Source organism: Rhinopithecus bieti, unplaced genomic scaffold (genome assembly GCF_001698545.2).
Source record: "Rhinopithecus bieti isolate Rb0 unplaced genomic scaffold, ASM169854v2 scaffold_15737, whole genome shotgun sequence".
In the NCBI taxonomy this organism is placed as follows: domain Eukaryota; kingdom Metazoa; phylum Chordata; class Mammalia; order Primates; family Cercopithecidae; genus Rhinopithecus; species Rhinopithecus bieti.
In genome coordinates this window covers 232,094-240,621 of record NW_016808222.1, presented here as the reverse complement: position 1 = coordinate 240,621, position 8,528 = coordinate 232,094, and positions in this window count along the sequence as shown.

The window sequence follows — 8,528 nt, the reverse complement described above, 5'->3', positions numbered from 1 at the left end:
CCCATTAATTGGTTTGGTTGTAAGTTCTGGAGTCAGTTGGATGTGGGTTTGAATCCCTGCTCCTCCATGTATAACCTGGGATAAGTTACTCAATCTGTCTATTCCATATTCACCAGAGAAATGGCAATAATATAACCTGTTGTGAGGGTTAAAGGAGGCCTATGCAGCACTTAGCATGGTGGACCCAAAAGTTGGCTTGTGGCATTGTCAAGGCTGCACTCTGTGGCTGCTCACAGGCATTGTGTAAATAAGGATTGGCCCAGCCAGGTTCTTGCAGAAAAACCTTCCTCTGTGATGGAGTCCTGTAGGATAAATAAGTCACCTTTCAGGCTAATACCCAGGACTCCAGCTGGGTAAATTCTTCGAGTTTACATCCTCCCACCTTTCCTTTCCTGAGTGGGAGGGGAAATCACTTCACACAAAAGAGAGTAGTAAACAGGGGCTCAAAGGGCCATCTGTTCCAGCTCTATCTAAAACTGAAAAGTGTTAATATTTGTCAGCAAGGGAGGTGATAGTGCCAGTAATATTTTGGAAACAGCATTTGGTCGCTGACACATAAATGGTGTTATAACCTTTGTTTTTTCCAAGCATTTTGGTGAATGTCATAAAGTTCTTACAGGTTTTTCATGTAGTACTCAGATGTTGGTAGGAGACTATGGCCTGTAAAAAGTATGTTTGTGTTCAGTTGCTGAATATAAGAGGCTAAAGGGTAAAGGAAGTAAGAGTGTGCAAGCATTCCTGAGTCCTGAAGGAGCTCTAGGGTTCTTGCTGTGCCCTAAAGCCGTGTACTGTGCTAGACTGCTTTTTTTTTCCAGCTGCTAGCAGCTGACAATAGACTGCTCTTCCTAAAATGCAAGTCGATTTTCACCTTGCCTCTTAAAATCTGTCCACAGCTTCTCATTGCCTTTAAAGTAACATGCAAACACCTTAGCATGACATATGATAAAAAAAAAACTTCAGCAGAATTAAATTTAAAGGAGTTTAACTGAGCAATGAAAAGATTCGTGAATCAGTCAGTCTCTGGAGCCAGAGTAGGCTTGGAGACTGCAGTACAGCCATGTGGTGGAAGAAGATTTATGGACAGAGAAAGGAAAGTGACGTGCAGAAAACGGAAGTGAGGTGCAGAATACAGCTGGATTGGTTACAGCCCAGAGTTCGCTTTATTTGAACACGGTTCCAACCGTTATCTACATTTGATGGGCCAAAACTCGGTGATTGGCACAAGGGTAGGTAAGGTCTGTTTACACCTCCATTTGTAGCTCACGAAGTACTGAGAAACCTTTAGGCCAAACTTAAAATATGTAAGGAGGCAGCTTTAGGCTAAACATGATGTAACACATGTAAGGCCTTTCTTACTATCTTGGTAAGTGGTTCTCATATTTTAGTGTGTGTAGGAATCACCTGGCTGGGGTACAGGCGGCCTGTTACAATGCATATCCCTGTGTCTCACTGCCAGTGATTCTTGCTCAGTAGGTCTGGGATGGGTCCTAGGATCTCGCATTCCTAACCTGGATTTTAACATCGGCCATTCTGATGTGCTTGTGGTTTCTTTTCTCATGCCCAGCTTCCCAAAAGGTGGTCATTTCTTCCCAACTTTTCCATACAGTGTTCCCTCACCTGGACAATTCTTTTTAATCATTCAGTCCTCCTCAGGTACCACTCCATCTCCAGGTGCTCAGTAACTAGTTATGTGTCATTACATGAGGATGTGCTGTCTGAGAAATGTGTTGTGAGGCAATGTCGTCATTGTGCCAGCATCTAAGTGTATTTACACAATCCTAGATGATGCAGCCTACTACACACCTAGGCTCTCAGGCATAGCCTATTGCTCCCAGGTTACAAGCCTGTACAATATGTTACTGTACTGAATACTGTAGGCCAGTATAACACAATGATATTTGTGTATCTAAACATAGAAAAAGTACAATAAAATGTGGTATACAATATAAAAAACAGTACACCTGCATAGGGCACTTACCATGAATGGAGCTTGCAGGACTGGAAGTTGCTCTGGGTGAGTCAGTGAGTGAGTGGTGAGTGAATGTGAAGTCCTAGGACATTATTACACACTAGACTTTATGAACACTGTACACTTAGGCTGCAGCACATTTGTATTTTTTAATAATAAACCTTTGATTAATGGAACTTTTTTGCTTTATAAACTTTAAAAATTTTTAAAACTTTTTGGCACTTTCACAATAACACAGCTTAAAACACACACTGTACAGCTATACAAAATATTTTCTTTATATCCTTATTTAAACTTTTTTCTATTTTAAAAGTTTTTTACTTTTACTTTGTAAACATTTTTTAAGAACTAAAATATAAACACACACATTAGCCCCTGCCTACACAGGGTAAGGATCACCAATGTCACTGCCTTCAGGGGCAGTAACATGCCTGGAGTTGTCATCTCCTATGACAACAATGCTTTCTTCTGAAATACCTCCTGAAGGACCTGCCTGAGGCTGTTTTAGAGTTAACTCTTCTTTTTTTAATAGCTAGAAGGAGAACTGTACACTCTAAAATCATGATTAAAAATACAGTATAATACATAAACAAGTAAGAGTTGTTTTTATTATTCTGTACTATACATAATCGTATGTGCTATACTTTTATATAACCGGCAGTGCAGTGGGTTTGTTTATACCAGCATCACCACAAACATGTAGGTAACTCATTGCACTATGTGTTATAATGGCTATGACTAGGCGATAGGAACTTTTCAGCTCCACTCCAATCTTATGGGACCACCGTGGTGCATGTGGTCCATCACTGACCGTGTTGCAGTTGCACAGCTTTTGTCTGTATTTAGCATTCCTGGCTGCCTTGAGAAGAACTTTTCCTTCTTTGGCATATATCCTGTGGCATCCAACAGGAATGGGATGTGGGCATTAACTATGATTCTTTCCTGCTCTGTAAAATTCTAGCCTTATGAATGTACTTACAAAAAGTAAACTTTATACATAATTGCTAATTAAGTTAATAGCTACAAATAAGGATTTAAAGTGTGCTAGGCACTGAGGCACCAGGCTGCACTCAGCAACTGTGAAGCAGGCATTAGAATCCCAATTTGATTGATTAGGAGACTGAAGCTCACAGAGAGGTTAAGTTACTTGATGAAAGGCACATTGCCAGCAAGTGGAAGAACTCCACCGTGTCTGCTGCCTTGCAAGCTTGCCCATGTTCTTTTCTCTTTCCCGCATGCCTTGCTAGGAACAGATACCACAAATCTGAAATTCAGGTGTGTCAGGAAAGAGGCTGATTTTTTTTTTTTTTAAATTCTTTGTCCTACTTGAGACTTTGGATCCAGTGACAATCCCTTTTGTTCAGTTGGTAATGACTTAAAAGTGCAACCGTTTGTGCATCCTTCTAGCAGGAACCTAAACATGTTGGATAAATAGCAACTGTCTTAAGGAATGAATAGAAAATCAGGAAAAGTCATCATCCGTATGAACCCTACATATCATCTGCTTTCTTGCAAATTGTACTAATCCATTCTCATGCTGCTGATAAAGACATACCTGAGACTGGGCAATTTACAAAACAGAGAGGTTTAATGGACTTACAGTTGCCCATGGCTGGGGAGGCCTCACAATCAGGGCAGAAGGCAAGGAGGAGCAAGTCACATCTTACGTGTATGGCAGCAGGCAAAGAGAGAGGTTGTGCAGGGAAACTCCCATTTTTAAAACCATCAGATCTCATGAGACTTATCCACCATCATGAGAATGCACAGGAAAGACTTTCCCCAGTGATTCGATTACCTCCCACTGGGTCCCTCCCACAACGCATGGGAATTGTGGGAGATACAATTCAAGATGAGATTTGGGGGGGGACAGAGCCAAACCATGTCACAAATGGAACAAATTATTCATGTGGGCAATGTGTTTCCACAAGAGATGGTGGCCCTTCTTCACCATAGAAAGCAGCAAAGGAGTTCCTTTAATGCTGTCTAACAATGTGAGAGTTTTATCCTCTCAGTCAGGAGGGAGACTTTACCTCCGTAATCCATTAGCATTATCTCAGTACACTTAAACACTCCCAGCTTTATTGAGGTGTGCTTTGCATTACTCCTTTTAAGTATAACCCAAAAAATGTCCAAGACAGATCTCAATTTAGCGGTTTATTTTGCCAAGGTTGAGGATGTGCCTGGGAAGGAGACACAGTTACAGTAGGATCTGTGCCCTGTGCATTTTCCAAAGACGATTTTGAGGAGTTTAACATTTAAAGGGGAGAGTGGCAGAAGGGGAAAGGAGGAAGGAAAAAAAAAGAGGTAAATAGGTAGTGAGGTAAGGGGTCACATTCTTGTGAGGCTTTGATTAGCGTTCACTGAATCCACATGTTACATGCTAAAGGAAGGAGTAGAGGAATAGTCAGTTATGCATTCTGCATTTTAAATCTGCATTTTATGTAAGACAAAGTAAACATATGCATTTGTCTCTGGATGGGTGGTAGGATGATTTCTAGTCTTGTCTTTGTCCCATGCCTGTGAAGATAAGCTGTTAAGTTATATTTTCAGGGTGAGATTCAACAGAATTCTGTTTTATGGTAAAGGTTCTGGGGCCCACAAGGCATTTTCTGGTGAGCAATTTGCGAAGGATCCCACCTGGGGAGACAGGTGGCCTTCTATCATTGCAGCTATCTGTTTAGGAAAAGAAAGGAGGCAGTTTTTGCGTGACTCAGTTGCCAAGCTTAAATTTTCCCTTTGGCATGATTAGTTTAGGTCCCGAGATTTTATTTTCCTTTAACGTAAGTGTTTAAGTCAGTCAGTGAATTTTTAGTAAATTTTCAGAGTTGCATAGCCGTCACCACAATCCAATTTAAGAACATTTCTATCACCCTGTAAGGATTTCTGTAACCATTTTTTTCTCACTTTAGTACACTTGTAATTCTTAAAATAATTAAAAAATTAAAAATCACCAAGAGAAAGTAAAATTTCCCAGACAGAAATAAAAATGAGCAGTCATTATATATGATGAGGATAAAGCACAAGTGTTAGGCGTCACAAATCAAGACTGGGAGAGCATGGGTGCTTTTGGGTCAGTGTTTGGCTTTGACTGTCACACTGGACATCATCGGAGGGGTCAAGGGCTGTGTGAGTTACTCCTGCCCACATGAATAATTTGTTCCATTTGCAAGAAAGCAGATGATGTGTAGTTCATAGGGATGATGACTTTTCCTGGTTTTCTATTCGTTCCTTAAGGCAGCTGCTGTTTATCCAACATGTTTAGGTTCCTGCTGGAAGGATGCACAAACAGTTGCATTTCTAAGCCATTACCAGTTGAACAAAAGGGAATATCACTGGATCCAAAGTCTCAAGTAGGACAAAGAATAAAAAAAAATCAGCCTCTTTCCTGACACACCTGAATTTCAGATTTGTGGTATCTCTTCCTAGCAAGACATGGGAGAAAGGGAAGAATATAGGTAGGCTTGCAAGGTAGCAGAAATGTGGAGTTCTGCCACTTGCTGGCATTGTGCCTTTGAGCAAGTAACTTAACCTCTCTGTGAGCTTCAGTCTCCTGATCAATCAAATGGGGATTCTAATGTCTGCCTCACATAGTGGTTGTGTGCAGCTCTTTTACTTCAGTGTCTGGCACACTTTAAATACTTATTTGCATCCATTAATTTAATTGGCATTTGTGTATAAAGTTTACTTTTTGTAAGTACATTCATATGACTAGAGTTTTAGAGAGCAGGAAAGAACCATAATAAGATTATTTAAAATACTGCAACTAGCCATAATGAACATTTTGGTATTAAATATTCATTTACCTTTACCGATAGTAATTTTATTTTTGTGAGGAAAGGTTTTGTTTTATTTAAAATACCAACACTGGTAAATGTCGTTTTGGAGGACTGGCTCAAGCCAGGTAACCAAGGGCAAGACACTTCAAGCCACAGTTTCCTCACTTATACAGTGGGGCTAAATGATATAATGTATGCAACTTGCTACCTGGGGTAGATAAGGAACATTCACAAAAATAAGGATAATTATAGTTTAAAAGCATGTAATTAAGTGCTCCTAGAGGTCTGGGGTGTTCACATTTCTAACAACTTGCTTATTTAGTAATAATAGCCTATAAGAGTTCCCTGACTCCCCTCACAGGATGTGTGATTGGGTGTGGCTTGTATTTATGGGAGGGGGAGTACACAGACTGGCAGGTGCAAATGCTGGGGTAAGCGCCCCTGGGCTCCAGCCCCATGGCGGCGTCCAGGGGTGGGTGTCTGTGACTCCCAAAGGCCAAGTAGCAGGAGTTACAGTGTGCTTTTTTAACCTTGCTGTCCATGGATGGCTTAAGTGTTAACCAGCTCAGTGTCCTCTCCAGCATCCAGGAGGAATCAGGTCACACATGGACTTGAAGGATGAATGCGGGGGCTTTATTGTGTGGTGGAGGTGGCTCTCAGTGGGATGAATGGGGAGGTGGAAGGGGGATGGAGTGGGAAGATGATCTTCCCCTGGAGTTTGGTTGTCTAGCAGCCGATCTCCTCTCTGACCATCCCCAACTGAACTCCTCTGGACGTTCAGACACTCCTCCTCTTCTCTTTGCCATGCCGTTCTGCCATTCTTCTGCTCTTCTGTTCATTTCCTTGTGGAGTTGGGGTTTTGGTGTTTATATGGGTACAGGATAGGGGATGTGGTGGGCAAAAAGGCAAATTTTCGGTGCAAAAACAGGAATGCCTATTCTCGTTTAGGGCCGCGGGTTTCCAGGCCTGAGAATGGGGCCTTTGCCAGGGAACCACTCTCTTCTATCCAGTATTTCCCTGTCTCCTGTCCATATGATATGGATATATTGGTATTTCTCACAGCTTTGATAGAAAACATTGAGATTCTTGGTATCCTTTTTCATCTGGCAATCTATCAAAATGTAGTTTGATTTCACGAATGGTAGAAATGACTTTATTAAGGTATGGGGTTTCACAAGCTTAATCGTATGGCTAATTATATTTGAAATTTAAAAAGTAAAGCTACTAGCTTAGAATCTTTTTTTATGTTTTTATTATTATTATTATTTTTTGAGATGGAGTCTCACTGTCTCCCAGGCTGGAGTGCAGTGGCGCCATCTCAGGTCACGGCAAGCTCCGCCTCCGGGGTTCACACCATTCTCCTGCCTCAGCCTACCGAGTAGCTGGGAGTACAGGCGCCCGCTACCACGCCCGGCTAATGTTTTGTATTTTTTAGTAGAGACGGGGTTTCACTGTGTTAGTCAGGATGATCTCAAGCTCCTGACCTCGTGATCCACCCGCCTTGGCCTCCCAAAGTGCTGGGTTTATAGGCATGAGCCACTGCACCCGGCCAGAAAGAATCATTTTGTTTTCCTAAAGGTTTTCTTGTCTTTACCTCCCTTTATAGTTTATGGCAGAGGAGCTTACATTTTAACTTAAAGTAAGGTGCCTCTGTCTGATATATGCAAACCCAGTCCAAGAGGGTACTTTAGGTCTGTAAGCTTCAGGAAGTGGGTACCACATGGTAATAGATTAGGCTCTGACATTTTAAGACAGAGGGACTTGTGACATGCCTAATGAACTCTTGTCTCTTTGTTAAAGACCACAAAGCTTTCCATTTCAACTGTGGCAATTGGGGACAATCACCTCTTCCGTATTATTACGATTGACCTGTTCTGTTTTCTCTAGCCATTTCTCAGCTTTCTTAATTTTGGCAGTTCTTTATTTTCAGATTGACCATGCAGCTTTGTCAGATGTCACTGTAGATTTCTCTCCCTCTCCCTTAATGAGAAATGATCTTAAGAGATTGTGTTTTAGCCATCTACACTATTATTCTCATACAAATGCTGATGGCCCTTCGGGCTCCCCTCCAAGCATTTAGAGCAAAAAGTAAACAGATCAGTTAAGATTTAGTAATGAAACTCAGCTTCAGACAATGGCAAATCAAGCAGACCCCAATATCCTCATTTTAATAAAGTCCATTTTGGAATAAACAAGAATTAGAAAACAATTTAGTCTTTTGTGTTTTTTTTTTGTTTTTGTTTTTTTTCTTTTTTGAGACGGAGTCTCGCTCTGTCACCCAGGCTGGAGTGCAGTGGCCGGATCTCAGCTCACTGCAAGCTCCGCCTCCCGGGTTTACGCCATTCTCCTGCCTCAGCCTCCCGAGCAGCTGGGACTACAGGCACCAGCCACCTCGCCCGGCTAGCTTTTGTATTTTTTAGTAGAGACGGGGTTTCACCGTGTTAGCCAGGATGGTCTCGAACTCCTGACCTCGTGACCCGCCCGTCTCGGGCTCCCAAAGTGCTGGGATTACAGGCTTGAGCCACCGCGCCTGGCCAACAATTTAGTCTTATTGCTGAAGTTTAGCTATGCCTTAGCCTTGTAAGATTCCTCGATAAAACAGTTCTCATAATAAGCTAGTTCTAGGTATTAGGGTTTTCTGAGAGGGGATAAATTGTGAGAAATTTAAAGTTCCCCAGGCCAAATTTGGGACAATTTGCGCAACAAAATAATTAAGAACAGTAGAGTATTATGGGCCACAGAAAGTAATAGGAATTTTTTTTTTTTTTTTTTTTTTTTTTTTT